The following is a 7,229-nucleotide window of genomic DNA, read 5'->3' on the forward strand; positions in this document are numbered from 1 at the left end:
ACACACACACACACACACACATACATACATACATACATACACAAACACACGCGCGCACGCACACACATTGCACGTACGCGCACATACACACACCTACTGAGATATGCCTAACATACACGCACGCTTGCAAACACACACATAATACGCAAACGCAGTTTAATTTCCTCAATACAAGGCGAAAGGCACACACACACCACACACAAATAAACACACACACGCAGTCACACACACACACACAACCCTCACACACACAAATAAACCCACACACGCAGTCAACCCCCCCCCCACACACACACAAACCCTCACACACACAAATAAACATACACACGCAGTCCACCCCCCCCCCACACACACACAACCCTCACACACACAAATAAACCCACACACGCAGTCAACCCCCCCCCCCCCACACACACAAACCATCACACACACAAATAAACACACACACGCAGTCCACCCCCCCCCCACACACACACACAACCCTCTCTGACACACACACCCGCCCAACCCCATCGTCCAACTCAACTTTCACCAACAACCATACCCTACTCTCACTATCGCTCTCTCTCTCTCTCTCTCTCTCTCACACACACACACACACGCTCACGCAAGCACAGCCACACACACACACAGCACGCGCATACACACACACTGACACACATCACACACAGCACGCGCATATATACTGTTCAAAAAAAGAAACGCATAGTTGCTACTTGCCAAATTTGTTTTATTTGTCGAAAAAATTAACAGAAAATCCAATATTTAGATTATTTGTTTGAAATTTGGTATGGACACAGTTGAATGCACACACAGTTCATTTGCATCTTCAAATCAATCAGTCAATCAATACGATTGGGTGCCGAGGCTGTCAAGTCAGTAGGGGGTGTGACTGCCTTGAGCAGCAACAACTGCCCGGCACCTTCTGGGCATGGACTGGATCAGATGCCGGATATCTTGCTGTGGGATGGTGTCCCACTCCTCCTGAAGTGCCTGCAATAGATCGCGGTGATTTGCCGGCGCTTCTTCTCGCCTGCGCACACGTCTGTCCAATTCATCCCAGAGGTGTTCTATCGGGTTCATGTCTGGCGACATGGATGGCCAGGGAAGCACCTGGACATGGTGGTCGGTGAGGAACTGGGTGGTGAGTCGTGCTGTGTGCGGGCGAGCGTTGTCCTGCTGGAATATGGCATCCTGGTCAGCCAGAAGAGGAAGGGCGTGTGGGCGCAGAATTTCCTCCACGTATCGCTGGGCAGTTATGCGCCCTTGGGCGTGCACCAGGGTGCTCCTTCCAGCGGTATTGATCGCCCCCCACACCATGACGCCTCCACCACCATGAACGGGTGCCTCATCCACACAGTTGGGCGCGTAACGTTCGTTTACTCTCCGGTAGACCCTCCTCCGACCATCATGTCGCTGGAGCAGGAAGTAGGACTCGTCGCTGAACCACACGTGTCTCCAGTGATTCCGGACGGTCCAGCGAAGGTGCTGGTTGCCCCACTGCACTCGGTTCTGGCGATGGCGGCGGGTGAGGACAGCTCCTCTGTGAGGTCTGCGAGCTCTCAAACCAGCTTCATGCAGGCTGTTCCGCACGGTCTGGTCCGATAATCGGTGTGGCCCGGGGAGAGCCTGGACAGAAGATGAGGCCGACAGGAAACGATTCCGGAGGTGGCGGAGCCGTATGAAGCGGTCGTGAGCAGCAGTTGTCGCCCTTGGTCTTCCCGCTCGTGGCAAGTCAGCAACGGAGCCAGTGCTGCCGTGTAAAGGCAGAAGGAAGCAAGTCCATGAAACATAGTTTCGAGAAAATCGACTTTTTGTGTTTGCATCACTGTTTTGGAATGAAAAGCCTAAAATGATGTTTTTGTTTGCTGATAACATGAAGGACATTATTGTGCGTTTCTGCTATGAATATTAAAAACCTTCTTTTGATTCATCACTTAGAAATAATGATTTTTGTGGACTTACTGCCTTTTGCCGAATTAATTCCCCAAACTCATTCACTCAAAAATAATGGTAAAAGGCAGTAAGAGGACATACTGCTTTCTGCCAAATTATATCCCGACTTAAATCTTATTTTTAAAAAATGGCAAAAAGCAGTAATTGGACTTACTGCTTTCTGCCATATGTGACCCTCTACCACGAGATGAGTCGCATGTCACCTTTGCATGATTTTCATATTGTTACATTTTCCTAAAGAGTTTTGTATGCTCTAGCCAGTGGTGAAAACCGTTTTAGAAAAGAGCGAAAACTGTTTGAGTTATAAGCCTGTGACTAAGGTGACCCTCACACTGTTACCAGACACTCCCCGGACTTATATTAAGCCTAGCGCAGAACCGCGCGAGGTGACATGCGACTCATTTCGTGGTGGAGGGTCACATATTATATCCTGGTCGATATATCTGGCTGAGAAAAGGGCATAGAGCAGCAAGTGGACTTACTGCTTTCTGCTAATTTATTATCTCCGAAAATTGAAAGTAAAAGAAAATACACGCAACACTGCTTTTGGAACTTTTTTTCAAATGTGACTTTACGTCCAATGATTTCGTGAATTTCTGAATGCACAAACAACTTCCTTGGTGAACAATCTTGTATTTTCTTTTGTGATTAACTGAGACAAATGTTCCCGTTTTCTGAAATTTCAACACATGCTCAAGTTAGTCTTTGTCTTGGTTCCTCGTTTTGCTTATCATTCTGTGGTCGCTCACTCATGATTAACTTTATTGTTAATGCGTTCTTGTGTCATTGATATCGTTTAAAAAGACCATTATTTTTAAACAAGTCTTGGTCGTTATTTTTGCCTGTGCGTGTATTGTATGTTTGGTCGTTTTCTTAGCCTGTGCATGTATAGTTTGTTGGTTATGTTTGGTCGGTTTCTTTGCCTGTGCGTGTATAGTATGCTTGGTCGATGTATGTATTGTAAAGCGCTAAGAGTTGACAATTTTCTAGAATAGCGCTATAAAAGTTTGCATTATTATTATTATTATTATACTCTCTTTTGATATTCACAAGACAAATATTGACTTGAAGGCAAGTCTTTTAACATTAAAATAAAAATCTAAGAAAACGTTTACACACACACACGCTTTTTCTCCTGCTGCTTGTCTGTAACACACAAACACACACACACACACACACACACACACACACACACACCCACACACACACACACACTTTTCTTTCCTTCTCACTGTCTTTCTCGCTTTCGTTTGCTAATAAGAATTAGAATCCAGGATCTGACAATAAGACGTTTTATTTATTGAGTTTGACTAACGATTTACAAAGGACACAAAATTAAAGCAACAGCATGACAAAAATAACTAGTGTGTCAAGCCGCCATTATACCAGAATTAAGAATAGGTCATCGTGCAGTCTTGATTTACAAAGGACACAAAATTAAAGCAACAGCATGACAAAAATAACTAGTGTGTCAAGCCGCCATTATACCAGAATTAAGAATAGGTCATCGTGCAGTCTTGATTTCCAAAGGTCACAAAATTAAAGCAACAGTAAGACAAAAAGAAATGGTTTGACAAACCGCCATTATACCAGAGTTAACAATATTATCGTGCAGTGTTGACTTTCAGCTGAAGTGTTCCACTTTTGAACAAAATTTGTTTAATTAGTCTTGAAAACTGTGTGATGAACTATATAAACATTTGTAGTTGTACACCATTTGCTACATTTGCTAGTAGAATTACATAGTAATTCACACACTGTCCACAAACATTGTAGTTGAGTGTTCAACTAGCAAAACCACAAACCTGCAAACTATGATGTAGTATATTTATTTATCACCCCATCTACCCCAGTTACAGTCTACATCCCTTCTAAAACTATTCACTGACATTCTGCCATCCGACTGATGACAATTATCAACTACAGCGATTAACTGGATGCAGATTTTTTTCCATGAGCCTGTTTTGATAACTAACAAACAACATACAATCCCCCCCCCCACCTCCTCCCCCTCCTCGTCCCCACGTTCTGCATCTCTGCGCTCAGCATCTGTTATTGTCAAACTTAAAGTTGTCAGTATTACTCCTCTTCCTCTTCTTTGGCCCATAACCGTCGTATGCTGCTGGCATTTTCATTTGGGCAAGTTCAATTGTGGCCTCTTCTCCTGCAAGCCGAGGTGGTTGTATCTCGCAGTTGCAACCTGCCAGCAACGCTTACACATCTGTCAAATGAAAAAGGCAGCAAAAGTGAGACATTTTATTGACAAATCTCCTCCCCACCCTCCTTCACATCATCCTTTTCCTCTCCCGCGCACATCACCTACCCCCCCCCCCCCCCCCCCCACCGGGCTACTATAATGACAAACGATTACTGCTGCTGCTGCTGATACTAATACTACTGCAACTTTCTTTCTTTATTTGGTGTTTAACGTCGTTTTCAACCATTCAAGGTTATATCGCGACGGGGAAAGGGGGGAGATGGGATAGAGCCACTTGTCAATTGTTTCTTGTTCACAAAAGCACTAATCAAAATTTGCTCCAGGGGCTTGCAACGTAGTACAATATATTACCTTACTGGGAGAATGCAAGTTTCCAGTACAAAGGACTTAACATTTCTTACATACTGCTTGACTAAAATCTTTACAAAAATTGACTATATTCTATACAAGAAACACTTTGGGTAAAAGGAGAAACAGAATCCGTTTGTCGCCTCTTACGGCATGCTGGGGAGCATCGGGTAAATTCTTCCCCCTAACCCGCGGGGGCCAATACTACTGCAACGAAAATGATGTAAAGATGTTGCTCGTTTTAAAATATACCTCTTCAGCCCGAGAAAAGAAAGGAATGAAAAAATGTTGCACGCTATTTTTGGCTGTGTCAGTGAAACATACCTTGTTTTGGGCCCTTGAACATAAAGGGTCAGTGGTGGCGAGTATCCCTCAGTGTGCTGCAGCTGTCGTCGCTGCCTGTCCCACTTCGACTCACATTTCTGTCAAATACAATAGGACATAATACTTATTCCGATGGTTGGAAGCACAAAGAGACCGGAGAACAATCCTCCAGTATAATGTCATACTGTTCCAGATCTAACACGCTGTCAGCGCTCAAGACCACAAGTCACTCATTCTAGATCAAAACAACTATCTCTTTGTATTAGAAACATGCTAAATGCATCCATAAATATCATGATGAAAATACGGAGCAGAAGTGAATAGTCAAGAAGTCACGGTAGAAGTAGCGTACAACAACAAAACTATAATAAATGGGCATTTGAACAATGGCATTTTACTTGCTAGCTCCGTAACTTGATGCAAGTGCACATTAGAATACCCAAATCAGTCAGAAAATCAGTGTTGTCGTTGTAAATTCTCATACACCTATTGAGAGAGAGTCATTTCAGACCGGAACGCAAAACTGCCAACAACAAAAATGAAACAAACAAACCAACTTACTGTTGCTTCGGATAGTTGAACACGTCGGCAGCAGCTCTCATCGCCATTTTCCCCGACAAAGGCCAGGGAAATAATGATACAATAAGCTTAGTTCTGATTGGTTAACCGCAGTCAGGATTACAAAAGGGTGAACGCGATTGGCTAATGGACATAGAGCGCTAAACCATGCAAACTCGTTTTGAGGCTTGCAAGGAAGTAAGTCCAGTGCAAACCTGAAAACCAAAAGTCCCTGGACTTGCTTCCATTTGCCGATTTTTATCCTTTGATTAATTTTTTTTTAGTGGACTTACTTCTTCAAAAAGTCCATAAATATTGATCGCACATCTTAGAAATTTTGACACAAGATGCGCCTTTTTCCCCTCTGCATTATGATATGAAAATCTCATTTTTACCAAATTTGGACTTACTGCCTTCTGCCAATGCACGGCAGAGTGGCTTGAAACCTGACCCACAGTCTACTGATGGTGCTCTGGGACACGTGGAAGTGCCTGGCGATTGCACTTTGACTTTGGCCTGCTTGTAAACGACCCAATGCAATTTGGCGGTCTTCTCTGCTCAATCGGGCCATCTTTCGTCGCTGAATTGTCGTCTGATTACTTTGTGGCGAACAATCCGCTTTTATGGGTTTTGGAAGACATGGTGAGAGCTCAATATTCCCCGAGTTTCACGAGATTACACTGAAGCATGACGAGTGGTCATGCCAAATGAGCAATTTTGACATTGTAGCCACGGATAACGCATGCGTCACGTGCAGAGCTCACTTGTGGCAATGGACGAAAGGTCGACGACCAGATAAACATTTTCTGCAGTTTGGTGGATATCCTTGTAGCCATATAACTAAATTAACCAAATATTACAAGCTATGCGTTTCTTTTTTTGAACAGTATACACACACACTGACACACATCACACCCACACACACCTTTCGCAGTTCGCTCACAGTTCTTCTCTTTTCCATCGTCGCCATCTTCGAAGCTTGCTTCGCTTTTCAGGGGAGATAACCCGTTTATCACATTCGCTGCTGACTTGTGGGTCAAGGCTATTGCTTGACTTTCAAAAGCGATTCCGGGTCGATCATTTATTCAACACCGATGCAAAAGTGTCGCCGAAGACCAGCGCAGGTAATGCGGTAAAAGCGACAGCGATCTATCCAAGGGAAACAACTGGAAAAATATGCACGGCCAAGGAAATACACAGACAGAGTTTCTTCCCCTATCCGATTCCTTACTGATTTGACCAGATCAAATGCAGAATCCAAGCATGCCTCCCCCGAAATCGGCGAATGCTGCCTGAAGGGCGGGGTAAAAACGGTCATGCACGCAAAAATCCACTCGTGCTAAAAACAGGAGTGAACGTGGGAGTCTAAGCCCATGAACGGAGAAGAAGAAGAAGAAGAAGAAGAAGAAGAAGAAGAAGAAGAAGAAGAAGAAGAAGAAGAAGAACAGGTAGAGTGTTTGTGTCTTCTGTCTTGAATACTAATTTTTGTCATCATTTTCACGAGTTTTCATTCACAGCCACCTGGGAAATAAATCTCATGTTCCCCATGCACTAAATCCCGGTTACCATAGTTGCAGGAAGCAGCTTATACATGGATAATCAAAAGCAAACCCAATAGAAACGCTCGGGGATTCTTCGGCGCTTTTCATTGTCGTGTCGCCAGACCTGGACAGACGACACTGTTTTTGAAAAGTTCCAAAAACGAACTGGCAAACTGGCAAAAATAAACACAAAACAAAACTATTTCATGAAAGGTCATAAATTCACCACAAATAAATGAAACCTAGCGATATGTTCCAAAGTCATGGAGTGCGTGTATCTGTGT

The 7,229-nt window shown here is 43.9% G+C and overlaps 1 long non-coding RNA gene across 1 annotated transcript; it reads right to left on the bottom strand.

Annotated features, from left to right (window-relative positions):
- Positions 1-3,619: 3,619 nt before the first annotated feature.
- Positions 3,620-5,832, bottom strand: LOC138954993 (uncharacterized). The gene is made up of 3 exons (XR_011452048.1): positions 5,408-5,832; positions 4,847-4,944; positions 3,620-4,177 (listed from the first exon to the last, which is right to left on the bottom strand). It is a non-coding gene; the product is annotated as an uncharacterized lncRNA (long non-coding RNA).
- Positions 5,833-7,229: the final 1,397 nt, after the last annotated feature.

This window comes from Littorina saxatilis, unplaced genomic scaffold, assembly GCF_037325665.1.
Source record: "Littorina saxatilis isolate snail1 unplaced genomic scaffold, US_GU_Lsax_2.0 scaffold_606, whole genome shotgun sequence".
NCBI lineage: Eukaryota > Metazoa > Mollusca > Gastropoda > Littorinimorpha > Littorinidae > Littorina > Littorina saxatilis.